The following is a 20604-nucleotide window of genomic DNA, read 5'->3' as shown; positions in this document are numbered from 1 at the left end:
CATTGCTGTTTTGGTATATCCCACATCAGATTATGTTCTGATTTGAATTACTGGTGAAAAAGAGCTTGGCTGTAGGTAACAAAGCTTAGCAGTGTATGTGGGCAGGCTTAAGCCTGTACAGAGTGTTTTATGGAACTCCTGGTTGGCTGGTTGCTCACTGTGAGGCCTACAGCAATTCCTACCACCAACATTGCAAGGAAATAAAAGACAACTGTGTGAAAAAAAAAAAAAAAAAAAAAAAAAAGGATAAAAGCTATTTGTGAAAAACAATGCCCCACAGTGTTCTATTCATGGCACAAAATCATCCATCTGGGAAACCTTTGCATGATTATTGCTTGAAAACATTCTTCTTATCTGATCAAGAGTGTCTTAGGAATTTCTTCATAGACTGGGGTCATAAGGCAGTTTCAGGGCAATGTGATGCTGCCTGGTGCTCAGCATGGCAGATCCAGCCCAGAAAAATCATTGGCTCTCAGCACAAGCAGCTCCTGTATTAACACATGGAAGGTATCTGAATTTCAGAAATTAGAAGTGATGGAAACATTTTGTTTCCTTTTGTGTTTCTATTTATATGAAGAAAGAAAAATATTTCCATGTATATTCTACAGTTTATTTTACCCTTTCGTTTCTGGCAAGAGCACATAATTATTGTGTAATTCAACTTTCCTCTTTAAATTCAAGTAATATAAAATATCTCACTGTATATGGTTAATTTTCTCTTCGGTTGCTGAAATGTTTAGTCCTAAAAATCCTTTCAAGTAATTCTCTAGCAGGTTCAAGTGGGAAACAGCCAATTGCTTCCCAAAGTAGAGCTGGCAGTAAAAAAAATCTAGTGCTATTTCTTGAGAGTGTAAGTGCTTCCACATTGTAAGTTACCAAGAAATCAGTACTAAGATATTAAGGGGATTTTTTTGTTTTTGCTTTGGGTAGGAGTTCTTTGGAGTTTTCATAACAGAAATAGAAGGAGGACAAAAATGAGTTTTTTCTTCATATGCAGAGATATTTCTTGGTAAATTTGGGAAAATGGTAGTTGGAAAATTAATAATTCTTCACTTTTGTTACCTAGGATAAGTACTTTTTCTTTACTTTGTTTTCACTAGGTTATGAGCATGAGGTGCTAAAATTTACCAAACAGTGAAGTAAATTAAAATAGACTTGTAATTTGTCATCATCGCAAAATCAATATATCACAAAACTGAGTTCAGGGTTTCTTCAGGATCAGTATAGCAGAAGCACAAACCTACGAGGTTCATTGACGTGTAAAGTGCAGTGACATTTTAAAAATGTGCACTGACTTTTTAAGAATACTCATGCAGAGTGACTAGGAAAGAAATATATATCTGTTTGGGCCCTGTGAACCAGCCTTTCAGTTAGGTAGTGGATGCTGAATTTAGGCACAGGCTCATGCAGTTCATTTAGAAATCAGTAATTTTGCTTGTTAAGCTGAAGGCAAATAAAAATATTTTTGCTGCATTTGAGTTGAAAGATGAAAATATGGGATTCGTGATTAACTATGCATCTGCCTTCAATACCAGAAAAAAAGTAATAACTTCTTCTCACCATATACAACACCTTCCAGAAAAAAAAAAAAAAAAAAAAAAATCACAGTGGTCTGAAAAAGCAGCACATCTTCATAATACTTCAAAGAGTTCTTTCCTAAGAAATACTATTTTCTCTATTTTACAAGTGAAAAAACCAAAGCAAGTAATAGTTACAGTCAATTTTTTCAGCCATTAATTCCCTAAATTACTCCTGTTTGTCAGTCATCAAGTCTTATTCCAGCACCTGTCAGAATAGTAGCCAAGCTCCTCCCCTGCTAACCCAAAATGTTGGGTGTATTTCAGCCAGACATCGATAATTAGTGCCTAAGCAAGAAGAAGTCAAGTCATCTGCGGTTATTCATCATTAAGCAATCAGGACATGCTTTAAAGCACCTACATTTGCATTTAGAAATCTTCTGGCAGAAGCCAAGTAAAAGAGGAAACTTTTGGGAGTGTCTCAAAATGTCTGAGCCTGCATCTCACAAGTACAAGGTCATTCCTCCTTTTGAAATAAAGGATGCAACAGTGCAGAGAATTACATAAGACAATGAATGAACCATAAGGAATGTTTGCAAGTGTTTTCAAATGAGTAAATTAAAATTTGTAATCAAGCACATACTTCATAATTTGTTTTGGTACAGAACACAGTGAACAAAAAATTAAAATAATTTCTGACTTTGTCCTTGGATCCTAAAATAAATTCTATTTATTTCTTATTTTTAATTATATTTCTATGATAACCCTCTGGGTTAAATGATCATTATTACATGCAGGTACATTTTTGGCACATTTAAGGTGGAAAATCTTTTCTGATCAAAGAAATTGAGCAATGGGAGAGCTAACTAATGCGATCCAAGGTGCTGATACACACAATAATTCCTAACATCTGCCCTACTCTTCTTAGCATTACAATATTCATCAAAGAGAAAATAAATTTTAGACATTCCTAGGGGAAGTCTTGTAGTGCAAATTGCTATAGGTCAATTCTCTTAATTTTTTATTGGAGAAATCCCATTAATATTTTCACAGATGAGTGTAAGTTAGTTACCTGGAAAACAACAGTTGCCTCTTGTTCTACTAATTAATATCCACAGATAAGCCTTCTTAAACCACATGAGTTATTGTATCAGTGTGTTGTTTGTTTCAAGGTGGGCAGACATTTTTTAATAAATATCATGGAACCACAGAAATGCTGATCTAGTCCAGCTTCCTACTCAAAGTGGGATTGTTGCCAACACTAACCTCGTGGTTAACATTTTTTTTTCTCTTAAAATTTAAGCTGAGCCTCCCAAGCTGTAATTTCTGTTGTTTGCCCCTTGTTTTGCTCTCTGCTGCTACCAAGATGTGTTTGTCTTCACTGTCAGTGTAACTCCTGTTCACTTCCCATTGTTTCTCTTGCTGGGTCTCCCACTTTGGCTCTCTCCACTGCTGATTTTGGTACTGTAACAGCACATTGGAATAACAAAACTCTGTCTCATCAAATCATACAGTTCTACAAATGCTGTAATATATTTATAAAGATTCTATTTCTATAACAGATATGCAGGTACATAGATACATAAAACTAAAGTATATTTGTGTAAAATGTCTTTCTTACAGTATTGACAGCAATTTAAATTTTAGTCTGGAGTGGTCATTTATCCTTGCTGTTGGTGATGTCAAATATATAACTTACAGTTCTTTTCCTTCTTTTTTTTTTTAATATATATTAGAACTGGAAACCGTATACAAACATAAACATGTGCATATAAACATACAGATGCTCATTCCATATGCAGTCCAGACATGCCAGGCCTTGAAATATTTTATTCAGTAAACAATTTCAGCACGAGATCTGCATATTTTTCCTTCTGACAAGGTTGCTCCATGGCCTGAGCAAATTTTTGGCTTGACAGGCACCAATGGAAACATGTGTAACTATTTGTGATTACAGTGGGAATCATTTTCCTGTGGGCAAAGAGATTTTTGACTAGAGATGGACATCAGCCATGCAGATCAGATCCAAATAAGGATTTCAGAAGATTTGAAGTTCCACTTATTGAATGTTGGATCCAGGATTTTAATTTAATGCATTACAAAGATAGGGACTGTTTATGAAATACATGTACTGATGCATCTGGATGTTATTTGCATCTGTGATTTAGTTAAGGGTCTCATTTACATTTTATATTTGAATTCAAGAAACTCTTTAAAAAGCTTAGCTAAGTACCACTGGGATGGAGAAATCGTTCCACCAGAATTGTGTAAAAAGGCAAAATGAAGTAAAATAATAAAATTATTAAAATAGTTCAAGCCATTACAGAAAAGTTTTATAAAAATCAGAAAAAACTTGCTCAGAATAAAAGCCACTTATAAAATGTGATGCAGTACATATTTCCTAGGTATGGTGAAAGAGTTTTGAAATGTTTGAATAGTAAAACACACATTTGTTTCTAGAAATAAGCCTAATCCTTTCCTCCAAGTTTTTCTGTGGATGAATGAAAAACTTAATCAATCTAATGTTTTGGTTACTCATGAGCAGAGTAATGATCTTTTTTTGTTGTTGTTTTTCAGCACAAAACCAGGCATTATTTAATGCTACAAAACACATTTTTGTCTGGAGTCCAAGGGCTATTTTATTAAATGCTGAAGCAGAGACTAATATATAGGGAGAATACTTTAACATGTATACAGATTTTTTTTTCCACTAGAGAGGAGAAAGATGATGCCTTAAATTTCAACAGCAGAGCTCACTTCTCTTCATCATCAGAAAGATCAATATTTTTATCCTCATTTTACAAAGGGAGTATCTAACGTCAAGAAAAACAATTAATTCTAATTACAGTACAATACTTGTCCTGAGATTAAGTGTAACTGTATCTGATATGCCACGTGATGATATTTTTAGCATTGTTCTTTAACCTTGCTTGTTCTCAGACATCGTCAGTAAAAAGACACTAAATCCCTCATTTATTATATAACTTACTGCTACAGTAAAAGCTAATAAATAATTTCTGGAGAAACTTAGCATATTAAAGGAAAATACTTTAAATCTGGTGAACCATGCATTAAAAATGTCTCTGACTTTCCAAGGAATGGCCTCGAGAATATGAAAATCACGTGGTATATCATGGCAGGACCCATTAATTGTGCAGTTTCTCCAAGACAAAATGCCAGCTTGTGGTTTGCAGCAGTTGTTGGATGTCTTACAAAGCAGTTTAGTGTGACTCATCAGATCTTTCTGAAACCCTGGGCTAAATTGCAGCTTACCATCACAGAAATATTTTTCAGTGTAAAACATCTGTGTTTATCCACTTTGCACATCCTGTCCTCCTGCAATCCCATGGATGTCCCACATGGCATTAGTAGCACATTTTAACTTGCACTGGGAGTTGTATGCTGACCTTTCCATTCTTTCTGATATCAAAAATATCCCCTACATAGACAACTATTCCTACTTGTAATTATTGCATTATATTTACAGCATAGTTTTTGGAGTATAATAATGTAATTCCATGAGTTTTCATAATATCAACACTGAAACAAGAAATATATAGAGGTTTTTGTCTCTACAGTGGGAGAGATCACTATTTGAAAGGGTGGAAGATTATACTTTATTTAGAGCAAATTTATGATTTCTTTTTAAAAATCATGCAATCTTTATTGAAGAAATGGCACACAAAAGTGAGAGCCCAAGGAAACAAAGAAATATTAATTAGCACCATGACAAGCAATAACAATTTGCAACTTTGGAAGAGATATACAGAACAGCAATTTTTAAAACAATTTTTGGTTGTAAAGTTATTTAGTCTCAGAAGAAAACTAACAAACAGCAAATAAAATCTATTAACAAGAACTCTGTATGATAATTGCCATGTTTTGTTTTATCTGTGATATTATATTGAGATAAATATAAAGAGATATAATATTTAATTGGCATGTACATCAGCACAAAGTAAGAAACTAATTTCTCAGATTTATATTGCACATAGGAAAAAATGTGCTACTTTTCTGCACTGGTTTTGTCCTCAAATTTTATCAGAATTGCTATTGCATAAAACCTCAAATATTGGCACCTGGATATTTTTGAAGATGAAGAAAATAAGTTTTTAAAACTGGAAAACATAACATGCTTCATCAAAATCCATTAAATAGAGAGAGTGAGACCTGTAAGTAGGAACCAGATATTTCAGTTGTGTGTCCATAAAATTAATATCATATAATGAAAATAAATTCAATGAAACTGTATTGATAAAAAATACAGACATTAATGTATTCTTGTATGGTCTGGTCAGAGATAATTTCAACAACTTGACTTTTAAAAAATTATTTTGTTTTGTGAAGATCAGCGAGTCCTTGAGTGACTCTTAATGGAGAAAGGAATTAACCACAGCATCTAAATTCTCTCAAGTCCTCTCCTTACTTCACTTAACACATATTGAACTTGCAATCTGATGTTGGCTTTTCTCTCATACCTCATTTGACACCAGTTTCAATTTGTCTCATGCCTAAATGGATGAGTGCATGGTAGATTTCCTCTTGTGTACCTTAGAAGTGATTCAGTTCAATAGATTTGTCTTTGTGTATCGTAAGACAGAGCACTGAAATTGTCATAATTTGCATGACATTTACTCCTGTTAGCTTTCATGCAGTGAACAAACACAGCTGGGAAATACAGTTATGTAAAATACTGGGGAAAATTGCACACAAAATCACTGGCTTAATGTTTTCTTTTCCCATTACAAACTACACCCTGCAGGTTAAAATCATGAGAGATCAGAGTGTATAGAAAGGATGTTGCACTTCTTGAGGAAGTGCTGATTTGCTGTAGGGTCAGAAGATTCTGAAGAGGGATCTGGACAGGCTGGAACGATGGGCTGAAGCCATTTGGTGAGGTTCAACAAGGCCTTTAGGCTGGTCCTGGTCTTAGGTCACAACAACCCCCAGCAGCACCACAGCCTGGGATAAGTGGCTGGAAAACTTCTCACCAGAAAAGGACCTGGGGGTGAGCTGTGCTCAGATGGCCAAGAAGGTCAATGACATCCTGGCCTCTCTCAGCTATAGTGTCGCCAGCAGGACCAAGGCAGTGATTGTACCCCTGTACTCAGCACTGGTGAGGCCTCACATCAAAAACTGTGCTCAGTTTTGGGCCCCTCATGACAAGAAAGACATTCAGGTGCTGGATAGAGTCCAGAGAAGGGCAACAGAGTTGGGGAAGGGTCTGGAGTACAAGTCTGATGAGGAGCAGTGAGGGAGCTGGGATTGTTTAGCCTGGAGAAAAGGAGGCTCAGGAGGGACCTTATTGATATTTACAACTCAAAGGAGGGTGAAGCAAAGTGTGGTAAATCTCTTCTCCCAAATAACAAGATAGAATGAGAAGAAATTGTCTCAAGTTACACCAGGGGAGGCTTAAATTGGGTATTAGGAAAAAAATTATGAAAAGGGTTGACAAGCATTGGAACATGCTGCCCAGGGAAGTGGTGGAGTCACCATCACTGGAGGTATTTAAAAACAATTGCCCAGAAAAGCTTTGGATATCCCAACCCTTCAAGTATTCAAGGTAAGGTTGGAGGGTGCTTTGAGAAACCTGGTCTTGTGAAAGATGTCTCTGCTCATGGCAGGGGGATGGAAACTACGTGATCTTTGAGGTCTCTTCCAACCCAAGCCATGATCCTGTGGGATGCTAAGAGATATGGTTAAGTGATGGGGTTGGCAGTATCAAGTTTATGGTTGCCCTCAATGATCTGAAAGGTCTTTTCCAACCAAAAGGATACTATGACTCTATGATTATTACTTAATTGAATTTCCACCAGAAATAATGTCAAGATGAAAAGGAATATGGGGAAAAGTAAGTTGAAGAAGCCAGAGATTAAATCATCTGCTCCCTACAGGCTTTTTTTGAAGAGAGTGAAGTAAGAAAAGGAGCAACTGAAGGAGAATTTTGCTAGTAATGTTTTCTCCAGAAGGGGACAGAGATGGACTGAACATCTACATCTGTTCATTTGTTACAGAAATTTCATTAGAAGATATGGACTTCTATTTAAGTCTAAGCTAAAAACTGAATGCTTCATGGTATGGGGTTGAATTGTGGTTTCTATGAGTCTGTGGCATGAAGAGTAGGAAAGGCTGCTCTGGGCTGAGAATTGAAGCATTCTTTTTATGCAGTGTCAGCACACTAGCAGGAAGTAGACATCTGATGTTCATTATTTTATTGCAGGAATTTTTCCTAGGAAAGCAAATTATTTTGTATGGTGCAATGCATCCAGCAATGTTCTTCCTTAGAACGGGTAGAATGGAGCCTGGAGAAGGATTTGTTTTAGTATGACAGACAGTCCAAGGCATCAAAAGTTGAAGCAAAGCTCTGTAATGATTTTTGAAGGAAGTTAGTTAGAGAGTGTGTTCCTTCCATCAAATGGTTACTATACATCTCAGGGGATGTGCAACTGAGAGCAGGATGCTTATTCTGAGTTTGTGGAGCTGGCAGAGCACTTCTACAGTGACACAAATCCAGTGGGACCTTGGAGAAACTGAGTGTGAACATACATTTTAGGAATGGCTGAGTGGGAGCAGAGTGTTTAACCACACCCACCCTCTGTATTTTAAGTCATCAATCTGAAAACACCCAACAAAAACAAAGCATGGGCCATGAAATTCAAATAGTTCAGTAAAGATTTAGCTTCCCTAAGTTTCATTTCAAGCCGACAGACCAAGAAATTCTTACTGGCTTATGTGCTATAGCAATAAAACCACTACTCATGCAACAGGCAGAGGTTTGGTGAAACTTGCTTCTTGCATCATATTTCAAATGCCATTTTTCCAGGCAAAACCATCTTCCCTGTATGGCAGTTGGCTGCATTAAGCAAGATAGCCCAGAATCAATATTATAATCAATATTATAAAGGTATCTGGGCACCTACAGAGCTGCTGTCATGGCTCTGGGCTTGAGCATTTGCTGCAGGGTTTGGTGTTCTCATTCTGACACCCCATGACTCAAATCACCTCAAGTAAACTGAGATAGTTTCATAGGGCTCTGGGAAGACCATATGCCTGACCTTGATTTCCAGGTTGCTGGTGATGATTTCATCAGCTCTCTGTGCCACACAGGGCACATCCACTCTCTGACTACACTCAGACCCAATCCACAGGTGACTGTCAAGGCAGGACTCTGTTTATTGCAGGGCAAGGTGCACAGAGATGTTTTTCCGTGTTGGAGTGAGTGAGAGAGAGGGATTTCTCTATGTTTAGCTGTGCTGCTCTCAGCATGGGCAGAGAGGGAAGGACAGAGCATGAGATTATCTAAAACAGGGCTGCCCTCAGATATGTGTTCATTGCCAGGACATGTCAGTAAGGATTAAGCACTGTTCGCATGGCAGTTTGCACAGCTGCTTGAACTAAGTGTCATCTCATCTGTGGCTTTTGGGGAAGATGTGGAGAACTCCAGCAGGGAAAATAAATGTCTGTGGCATTCAGTGAGGAAGTGTTACTCTTGGTTAAACTCCCCTGACCTGAGTGGAGCTTTGATTTCAGCCTTGATCACTTAGCTCTGATATTTTGCTTAGCAGACTGAGAAGCTGATTTCTTTAGGATTCCTCTTTTGGGAGACCTAATCCCCAGCTGAGATGAAATTAATTTTTGAAATCTATCTTTAAAAATCTTAAGTAGCAGAGATTACCCAGTTTCCTTCCAATGGCAAAGCTTGCAATAAAATATTTCTTGGAACACAGCTTCTATTTCCAGACCATTTTCTATGACCTTTTAGACCAAAAAGTCATTTATCCAGGCAAGGGTGTTCATTTGCACAAAGACAGACAGAAAAATAGATATTATTTTAATAATCAGTTAGTTAATTTTAATATTTAATTTCTGCTGAACAGAGAAAGAAGGCTATTAGGCAGTAGAATGAGATGCAGTAGATATACTAGTTCTTCCTGTGTTTCAACCAATAAGAGGTTTCAGTGGGGATAAGTGAAATAACTCCATCACCTGTTTACTTTCTGATTCCTTCAGACACCAAAACGCATCTACATGTCACTGGTTAAAGTACCAGAGACTTTGGTATTCAAACAACATCAACATAAGGAAAAAATAGGCCAAGAACTAGGCAGTGTAATTTGCTTCCTTATTTTTATATTATCTCTTTCTTTGACAACTACATAGCTACACCCAGAGAAGTAGTAATTATAGCCAGAACCCAAAGAGGTCCATCATAACATGAAAATGTTGTGACATCATAATCCTTGGTTAGGGAAATTATAATGATGGCAGAGGTTAAAGCCACAGTGTAGGACAGGCAGAGAAAGAGAAGAGCCTCAGAGGAGAGTTTCTTGCTCAAAAAAAGCACAAAACTCTCCCATTTTGAAGGAGAATTGTCATCAGGTAAGTCATCTTACTTTTAAAATGTTTTTTTGCAAATGCTTTTCAATTGGTCTAAAACTGTTCATGGGTGAGGTAGAGGAGAAGAAATAATGAGAAACAAATTCAGTGGAAAAACAAGTGTTGATTGTGTGACAAGGCAGTGAAGTAAATTTATGAACTGATTTGATCATGGATATTAGCACCTCCTTTCCTTCCAGTGTGAGTCAGAATGAACATAAACATCACAGCTGTATGGAAAAAATGTACCACTGTGGGGGGAGGAAGGAGTGCAAAGCACAATTAAAAGAGCCCTTACTTTTTTTGTTTGGTTTTGTTTAATATTTACTAAGAAAAAAATCACAAACTGTTGAAATAACTTTCCCATTTCTCTTCTGACTGGGAGAAGAAAATAAGAGGACTAAACACAGTTTGTGGCACATCAATAAGTTTCAAACATAAATTCTCCTAAGATATTAGTGTTATTTTTTCTATAGATATATCAATGAGCCAGGATCTTCTACTCTGTGAATTGTATTATGACAGGACAGAAATACTTTGTATAACTTTTCAAATATTCTTGGATTGACAGAGGAAATGGTCTTTTTTTACTAAATGTGATGCACTCTAACATTTTCACTAGTAAATTCACATCATCTGTCTTTTGTCCTTTTCTGTGGAAAAAGGAGACCCCTTTATGGTGATGTGAGTAATAAAAAGCACTTGTCATGAGATTGTCTAAGAGAACCATGTCACCTATGTCACCTCCAAAAATAACAGACTATGCTGAGTTAGAAGGCTGCTATTTCAATGACAAATTAGATGTTCACTTTGCTTTTCATATTTAAAGAACTAGACCTAATTTAGTAAGTTTCAAACACTGATGGACACTGATCATTTCACTATGAGTTCCTCAGACAAAGATTTCAATTGTCTCAGCCATGTGCTTGTTCCTTTGTGCAATATAAGCAACTTTGTTTCTGTGAGTTCATTGGAACTGACAAAAAATGAAGGGAGCTTGAATTCCAAAGCACAGCTTTATACCCATGACTAATGTCAAATCTGAACTCTATCTAATAGAAATATTGAGTAACCTCATGTTGATCTCTTCTTGATGCCAGCTATGACTGTGTAATAGCTGAGGTCAGATCACTATCCTTGATGTGCATGCTCTCCTCTCAGAATTTTCTTTGGTAAGAAACTATACTGAAGAAGAATCCCACTTCTAGTTCAGGCTGGCCTAGTGCAGTGAAGTTAAAAAAAAAGTCATACACATCCTGATATTTAATAGTCCTCAAGGCCGCAGGAATTCAACAGGGCTTAATTATTAAATTGGTATATATCCAAACACTTTCATCTATACATACATTCTAAAATGGTTTTGATCAAATAATTTTTAAAATATACAATATAGACATGTGGGTAGCAGAATATGCAATGAAAAATTTTTATCATTATCTTAGCCCATATGAGGATTTCCCCCAAAATATGTTCTTAGAAAGAGAACAAGCAGACCCAGCTATGATTAGATTTTCTTCATAAGAGCAGAAAATTGCATGATGTAAATATTGTTTTTATTGTACAGATGTGCTGTAGCAAAGAAAAATGCATGCAATATTACATTTTCTCTACTAAAAAATGAAAAAAGTTACAATAAAAAAGAGTAATCCTTAGCCTGTGTTATATAAACTTAAAGAAATGGTAATCAACCTTGATGCGTGACTAAGGCACACATCTGTCTGTATGATTTATGACAGAACACAATCTGAGAATAAACTGTTCTTTTTTTAAAAAAAAATATATATCCTCCATGTAAGAGGATATTCTTCTCTACAATGAAGCTTAGTTTTTTTTCCCATATTTTCTTTTTCACTAAGCTAAGAGTTGTTATTATACATCTATGAGATGTAGTTTCTTAGCAATCATTGTAGAAATCCTTTCCAGTCTCTTCTGTATAGAAACCCAGAGTTGTTCAGAGAAATTATTCAACCTGTTTTATTACAAAAGAAGGAAAAAGCTTCTTCCCAAAGAACATAATTATAATTCTGAATTAAATGTCAAGGAAATAAAGTCTTTCTATTAAAAAGATTTGTGTATAGAAATAGCGTAAGATATTTTCATTATTATTATTATTATATATTTTTAATGCTCCTTAGTTTGAATAGGACATTTCAAAGAGATAAAAAGAGTTACAGCTTCATGTTTATTTGCTAAAATTTCCAATAAAATTATCAGCCATAGTAAAGACAGCATAGACACTATCAGTACTGGAATTTAATGGAGACCACCCAACTAAACCAGTGCAAGCTGCTGAACTATCACAAAGAGACTTTTTTAATTTTTTTTTTTTATTCATATAGACTGTGTTTAAATAAGTAAGACTTTTTAGGGGGTTTGGCCACTGGATTTGATTATAAATACAGAACTGCTTGAGTTAGAACAGAAGGGCTCGAAACATTTACATTGAATCCAATGACAAGACTTGCACTATATTCAAGTGTAAATTAATAAGTAATTTAATGTTTTCCAATGGTCTGCAGTCCTATTATCAACTTAATTTTAGATCAAGATCATTAATGCGGGTTGAAACTACTTTTACTGAACACCAGTTACCACCCCTGCAGTGCAGGAAATAATATGGCATGATAGCAGAATATTCCACTGAATTAGAAAAAAAATACAACCCTCACTCAGTGAAGAACTTAAAATCTTTTCCCCAGTGTTATTCTTTCTTTACAGTTGTAAATAATCACTTTCAAAGGTATATCTCACCAAGTCAATTTATGCCACTGGTCCTGGCTGGACCTGACAAACTGGCTGGCAGGGAGAATGATGCAAGAGACTCCCCTTCAAAACTCCTGGATCCCTGCCTCAGGGAGGAAACAAAGTGTGCTTATGCATTTGTCACATTTAATGGCCTTTTCAGAAGGAAATTGCGTGTCCTGTGACATCTATCAGCAGGAAAGGTGACTTCATAAAGAAAGGGAAGGTCTTGCATTAGTGAGAACAGAGTGGTCAATTAGTAATTCTACAGTCATGACAAAGTTATGTGATGATGTTTATGGAATACTGGATTTAGATGGGCCTGGAGGAAGCTTAAAAAGAGTGGGAGGCATGGCAGATGGATTTAGGCCCTGCCTCTGCTTTAAGTCAAATACCTCATAGCATTAGGTTATGTTAATCTACAATTGTATCTGCTTCTGCATCTCTTTCATTCATCCTGCAACGTTTAACACAGAGAGATCAGAAATGTCTTAAGCAATTTTGCATATGGAAGAAATGCAGTTGCTCCACTTTATGGAATTTTATTGGGAAGACATAAAGCAAAAGAGATCAAAAGATAATATTTATCACAATAAATGATTTGTCTATATAACATTAAAAAAAAGTTAAAAGACCTAAATAAAGACAACAGTTTAGAAACTATTCTCTACCCTTTTAAAACCTGTAATATATCATTGGAGAGGGTTTTTACTTTTTTTGTCTCTCTCTAAATTCTAATATTTGCCACTATACTGGATGGCATGAAATTTTTACCAGAATGACAAGGCAACTGTATTATTGATGACTCTATTTCCTTCCCAAATACCAGAAAATGTAATCATCATCACATCTTGAAAAGAGGAGAAATGTATGTATATCTGCATAGTAGAGATGTAGTAGTTGAGAGAGTGCTGCAGGGTTGACAGGTAGCAGAAGCAAAGATTTTAAAAACATGAATTAGACACAGAATGCCAGATTCTGCAAAGTCTAAATCACTCGTTTGTAAGACAGGGCTACTGCCAGTGCCAAAATATCAAGCAGAGTGGAGACCTCTGCCCAAGGATATTCCAAAACCTATTGCAATCAATTTAGACTCTCTGCTGATAAAAGAAATGTTCAATTGTGCCTCATCTCCATAGGAATCTCACTTGAGTGAGTTTAGGGAATGAAACTCATAGAACTATCTCATGAACTTTGAGTCAGATTTGGGAAATGCACATTGCTGAACACCAAACCAAGGAATAGAAAATATAGCTCCTCATGGACTCAAACAAGGCATCTTGCTCCTGTGCCTCTGGGACACAAAGGTAGCCATAAGGTTCATTTTAATTTTTATTTTTTTTAATGCATCTAGAGCATAAAACAAGTTTTTATATTCTTAGAAGACCACCCATGAGGTTTCCTCTTTCACTTTTACAAAGCTGCTTTTCATTGAGAATAATATGTTTGCCCTTATAGGTACCAACCAGGAAAAGCTTTGGTTAATAACTTCGGTTCTGAAAATGCCTGTGTTCATTTTCACCAATAAGTTCTAAGGCAAGAAAGTGTTTCTACATCTCTTTCCCTGTTGGTGGGTTACCAAAATTTTATGCATACACAGAACGGTATGCATAATATAGCTTCTGAGAATGTTTATGTCAGCTGGAGACCACAAAACCTGACTAGCAGGAATTCTATGTACTTTCTCCAAACACAAACTGAGACTTTGCCATTCTGTGAGTCTAATTTTGAAAAGCCACAGTTTTAGATAAACACCTTTGCAGGCGACTTTTGGAGTAAAAATGATACATACACTAACATGCCGTTTGTCCATTTTAGAATATTTGCATTCAAATGCTATCACTCATGGTGTAATTATGTCTGGCATAAAGTTTATATCTGCAGAAGACAAAAATATGCTTTACATAACTTTCTATCTGCTTACAGCTTATCTCAAGACCTTGTGACAAACACTTCTAGCATTGGTTTAAAGCCAAACATCATCACTTAGGGCTCCTTGCTTATGCAAATATTGATGTTTAGTGTCAATGAGGAATATTTTTATGAAAATGTATTCACTGGCATCTTCAGTTCTGTGTACTTGATGAGATGCTGTGACAGGACACTTAAATCAGGCATAATTGTGATATGAACCTGTCCAAACTTTTCTTAGAGAGGGGAAAAAACCCAAACCTTCAAAACTGTATTTGATTAAAACAACAACAACAACAACAACAACAACAACAACAACAACAACAACAAACTTGGAGAAAGCTTTTAGATCTTAGGTGAAGGCAATTAAAGTAAACTGCCCAGTGTAGCTCTCAGATGAAGATCTTGTTCCCAGTCAGCACTGGGATTCCTGTTACCTGGGACAAATCTAATTTTCCGTTTTTTTCTCTATATTTGCTCTCTGCTTTTTTAAGAACTCCATGCTACAAACTCAGTTTTCCTTCTCTTGCTTCCTCCATCAACCCAGAGAACTTCTCTGAGCTTGTCCATAGGTATAGACTCCCTCATTTGCTCTCAGGAAACAATCTCTCCTTCCAGGGGCTCCTGTCTCATCTCAAGCTCAGTAGTTCAGACAATGTGAGCTCATGGAATTCTCTCTTAGCTATCACTAAGACCTTTCAATGACATATTTTTTATAGAATATAATAATCATAGAATGAAAAAAAAAAGTTCAAAGAAGGAAGAGATGTTTCATCCAAATTTATTCATTTCAAGTGTGTATAAGCCCACTAATAAAACAGCTACCAAAACTAACACTTCATATGTGGAGTATTCCACAGATGAAACCAACCTAGTGAAGTGCATCTGAAATATCTGCTTAACTTAAAATTGCTGTATGTCTGCAAAAACTCATGGTCAAACAATTTTTTTTCCAAATTGGACTTTCAATTGAGTAAGAGCTAATCACATCCACAAAAGGTTCCTCTTTGCTCTCTCTCTTCCTTTTGTCTTGTAAGAAATAATAAAATGAGCAGAATTTCCTATTAAATTTTTTTGCTGGTTCAACAGGGTGGTCTACTCCTTTCACTCCTAGAGCAGTTGTTAGGGGAGCAGGGAGCTAGAACTGGACTTGGCTGCTCGTATTTGATTATCAGAGCCAGCTGGAATGGGGTCAAACGGTGCCTATAAAGGACTGAGAAACCTCAGCTGTAAAAAGCAGCAGGAGGTAGTCTGGCTCCTGTGAGTGGCCCTGAAGTTGTGGGAGCACGCAAGGAGAAAGCAATGAAGATTGTACAAAAATTTTAATAAAATTAGTTTTTCTTTCTGCCTACCTGTGTGTGTACGTGTGGGTGGGTGGGTTGATCTTCACATTGCCATACACCTGAGACATTTAAAAAAACCTTTAAAACGTCTGAAAGAGGTACAGGAATGTTACCAGTCTGTCCTGGCAAGATAACTAGGAAAGATGAAAATCAGTGGTACTTGTTCTATTTATTACTAGGATGTTTAGACTGAACTTCATATACTTTAGAAAAAAGTGCATGCACCTGCAAGCTTAATTTCACAAGGGATTGATAATGTTGGGTGCTTCAAATTTTGATGTCACTCCCGAGAATCTAAAAAAGACTTTTTTTTTTTTTTTTTTTTTTTTTTTTTTTTTTTTTAAGTGTATTTTCTGGGATGCTAAAAAGTCAATTTCAAAAAGAAGGGGAAAAATCTCAACAGTAAATAATTTGATTTATTTAATGGGGTTTTTGTGGCTTAGAGATAAACTGCAGACCTTTTCCACATCTGATCTTAAAAAGGCATAGTCTTTTTAACACAGAATTTTAATCAGAAGCTTTTGTCTGGAGAATGCTTTTTTAACCAGATGAGGAAAATAGAAAAATACAGCTGCTACTATATCTCAGGAAAGTGTTGATAGAGCTGTGGCAGGAGCATCACAATAATAATATTTCTATAACACTCAAATTCTGCTATAATGAAGAATACGCTTTATTCAGCTGTTGCATATTTAATTCAATAGTTAAGTGCATGCATATTGCAGGAAAAAGAGAAAGTTTGAATATGAAGTGTTTAAAACCAGTTTGTTTTGGGATGAGTGTTGTACAGCCTTGTGCAGAGACTGGATTAGCAGTGTGGTTACAGAGCTTGTGTTGTGACTAAGAAAACTCTAGCAGAATTGGAATGATGAACCTGGTTAATACTCAGGACACTCTGTTGTCTTCCCAAATAATGGATTAGAATCAGGTTAAGAAAAGATAAAACATAAGAATCCATAGAGGTATCTTTTATGGCTTCTGTATCAGTTTATCTCTTAAGTGTTCTCTGTTGGCCTCCTCAGAACTCGGGCTGTGAGGTTTGATGGCTTTGCATCAAATTTGGGTCTTATTTCCACAGTCCATTGAAACGTCTTTCTTCACTGGGTTTTGTCCAGGTTTTACCACAGGGTAGAATAAGGTCTGAAATTTGTCTTTAGCTCGCAAATAAGAACACCAGTAGGAAAGAAAAACCAAAAAACATCACTTCTGGAGAGCGAATCAGCAGCTATTGTTCCCTTTAGCAGATTAAGTAATTTATTTCACTTTGAATCACTATCTAGGTTGCAGAAGATCAACTCTTTTTTTTTTTTTTTTTTTTTTTTTTTTTTTTTTTTTTTTTTTGAGATATTGAAACTTTTTTCCTATTTACTTCAATTGTGTGTTGGCTTCTGTTTGACAGTTGACATGGGCAAGATCTCAGCACTGGCTTCTTCCAATGGATGAGTTTTCTTCTGCCAACTCTTTAAAAACTAGAAGCTAGAATGTGTCTCAGCAAACTTCTTATAATACATTTGCACAGGAAAGTTATCCCAAAATGTCTTTGGTTCTTTTATATTTCAAAATATTGCAGCATAGTTCCTCTTGTGTCAATCACATTTAGAAAGCCAGAGCATTTCAGTGGAACTGTAAATCATGATCCAAATATAGAAACTTTTTTGAAAAGCATGTAACAAACAAGACCTTGCCTAATTTTACGTGAGAATGTTGCTAGCTTTTTTGCCAAGGAATGCTAGGAATTGTGCAAGCACATATTAAGATACAAACTGTATCCTAGAAATCTGTAGGGTCCCATAGCATCTGCCATCAGAAATATAACAAAATTAACCAACACAGTCCATGTGTTCCAAACAGAAATCTTTAATTTGAAATGCTTAGTGAAATGAGTCAACTGTAGATCCAACTGGGTTTAATTCCATTTGGACTTGATTTTTCATGGATACATTCCATACAGAGAGTATTGAAAAGCATTTTTCTCTGCTCAACCATAGCCCTTTCACTCTCTAGCATCTTGACAATCAGGGTGTTTTCTAGGTCCTGGAGCAGGAAATCACATCACGGGGTGTCAGTGTTCATGTGTGAGCATCACAGTGGTAACTTTGTGCCAGTGCCTGAAAAGTTCATTTACATGAGCAAACAAGTTGCATAATTTCTTATATGCTTTTTTCATTTACCCTATCTTGCACATTTTCAGGTTACAAATAAAAAGGAGCAGACTGGATGGAGAACATTTATATAGGTGTAGACAGGTCAATTATTTAAGTTTTTCCAGCCAAGTGTGAGTCTCTTTTACAGCTGAAGTTTAAAGTTAACTGCTCTGAGCTACTCCAATTTGAACTTGACTCTCTGATCATCTTCGTTAGGTGGAGCTGGTCATTGTGGATGCCCACATACGTGTCTGAGTAGATATTAAAGTCCAAAAAATGCCCAGAAGTCTTGTGTGGCCCCCAAGCATTCTGTGCTTCAGAGTTCTGGCTGCTGGCAGAGCAAGTTTCCTGGTGTGCATTGCTGCAGTGCTGCACTCCTGCCATCCTGCCTGTCCCCTCTCCAAATGAATATCCCCTCACTCCCTTGCCTTTTCCTAAGAGAGATTAACTGAGTGAGCTGTCGTAAAACTGGACTATAATGTTTCAGAAAGTGAAACTAATTTATTTCAATATTATCCGTCTAGGCTTGCTTTTATAAGGAGATGTAACTGCATTCCAATGAAAATCAATGCATCTAGAGGTGTGGGGGGGATGGAGGAGGTTCGTTGGGGAGGATTTTTTTTTTGTCCAATACTGAGACAATCCTAACAAACTCCAGTTGCAAACCAAGATGAGTTCACTTCATTAAAAAAAAAAAAAAAAAAAAAAAAAAAAAAAAAAAAAAAAAAGCTGATACTTTATATAAGTGCAATATGACTGTGTTTCATCATAAGACCCCTGCCATGCACTTTCCCCAATCTTATTGAATTTAGAATGGCCCCTGTTACATAATCAAGACTTTGGATGCTTTAAAGCAATACTGTGGTGGTTGATTATGTCCTTATTTACTGTTCAGAAGTAGGTAAGCTTCTATGTGGTTGTGTTAGGGCTTTTTTCTGTAAGCTGGTTGTATTTTTTAAATATGAAATTATTTTCCTTTAGGAGTATCAAAAGAGACATCAATCAAACTGGATAATTTTGCTTTGACCGTTAAACACTTGTGGCTGCGTGAGGTAAGACCTTTTGTTCTTTTTATTTTTTTTCCTTTTTTGGCATGCATTTAAATAAGTTAAAGCTAACAGTTCCTTCCTGCTTGTTTCCCAGGGATTAAGAATGCTGTACAAGTTTAATATGTTCCCTAAAGGGCCTAAATAGTGCTCTGAAATTCATGTAAAGGATTTGAATATTGGTTTTGTTTAATTTTCTGTTAAATCCTCAGCTAGATGCCTATCCAGAGACTACCGACTTGATGGAGACAGATAGATACTATGCTTGTAATAAGGCACAGGTAAAGCCCATGATGTGCCCTACAGTTTTGGTCCTTGTTTTGTGTCCTGACAATGTCAATCCTACTTGCTGAGGTGGGACCTGGCACAACAGGACATTGTGCATTTTGATTTATTTGGGAAATTTCAGTGGATGGCCACACCAGGGCCCTTCTTCCTAGGGAGCTGGGAATCAAAACTGGTATTTCTGCCTCTGGGTCAGAAATGTCCATCATGTGAAAGTGTGATAGGATGGTAAATACACAACTGCTCTGAAGTGTAAATGTTGTTTTCATATCTGGTAGCCTTCTTGTTCCGGAAGAAGCATCATTTACAAGAGACCAATCTTGCAGGTTCAGCTCTTGGCTGGATACTTGGATGTTTGAAATAGTTTCAGGTACAAGAGCTCATTTACTGCACTTACTGATTTGACAAGCACAAATTTTTAAAATAAAAACTTCAGATGGGAAAGGAAATCTATAATGCCAATGGCCTTGTGGTTTTTAATGTTCCCTTTTTTATAGGAATTGTGACTGACCATGGAGTAATATTCCTTGTGTGAACTGTGTAGTAGTTACAGTCACTATAGGTTCTTCTCACAATGATTGGCTTTGAGCACTAGCTTTATTTAGATATTCTGAATTCTTTTTGGAGCTGCCTCTTTTTACCTAATTACACTGTGCTTGTTGTACAGATGCAACTTGAAATTAAATGATGCAAATACTTGTTTAGAGCTGCATCCTTCTGGTATATGCTTCTGTGAAAACACTAAAGCACTTCACTGTTTTCTTGGAGATTTTTTTTCTCACCCCATGTGTCAGCTCATACAGAGCAAGGTGCACAAGATGTTCTCATATTTCTATCTTTTACCCTTGGAGTTACGATCACAATGTGGGAGAAAGGGAGAGAAGATTTCTCCCTCCCTTCCACAACCAAGCAAGAGTAATGATAATTTAGCCCTAAGTGTTTAAGCCATGCTCCAGTGCTGCTGAATCTGAGTTTGGCATCATTTGAAGGAGCTTGCTGAAGTGTGAAAGGCACTGACGTGGGTATGATTAAAAAGTATTGAAAAATTATAGACCACACTGCAAGAGGCCTTTATTCAGGTGGATGAGGTCAAGGCAGGTTAATACACAAGGAACACTTTTGTAGCTGATGCCTGTGTACGTCAGGGAAAGGAATATTAAGAGTTGTTTCATTGGGTGTATCCTCTCCTTCACCTTTACTGGCCAGACTACAATTGGCAGAACAAATTTTGCAGTAACAG

The 20604-nt window shown here is 36.4% G+C and overlaps 1 protein-coding gene across 3 annotated transcripts in view; it reads left to right on the top strand.

Moving 5' to 3' along the window:
- The window catches only part of SEMA3A (semaphorin 3A), a 279577-nt gene that overhangs the window by 23797 nt on the left and 235176 nt on the right, over positions 1-20604 (top strand). For 2 of the 3 annotated variants that reach the window (XM_083860064.1, XM_083860066.1), the window contains exon 2: positions 19015-19085. The gene's annotated coding sequence lies outside the window, so the exon portion shown is untranslated. Of the gene's footprint in view, positions 1-18493; positions 19086-20604 lie in introns of those variants that run through there. The other variant, XM_083860065.1, reaches the window with a different exon arrangement.

This window comes from Zosterops lateralis, assembly GCF_965231275.1.
Source record: "Zosterops lateralis genome assembly, chromosome: 4".
NCBI lineage: Eukaryota > Metazoa > Chordata > Aves > Passeriformes > Zosteropidae > Zosterops > Zosterops lateralis.
This window is presented reverse-complemented; position numbering and strand designations above follow the sequence as displayed.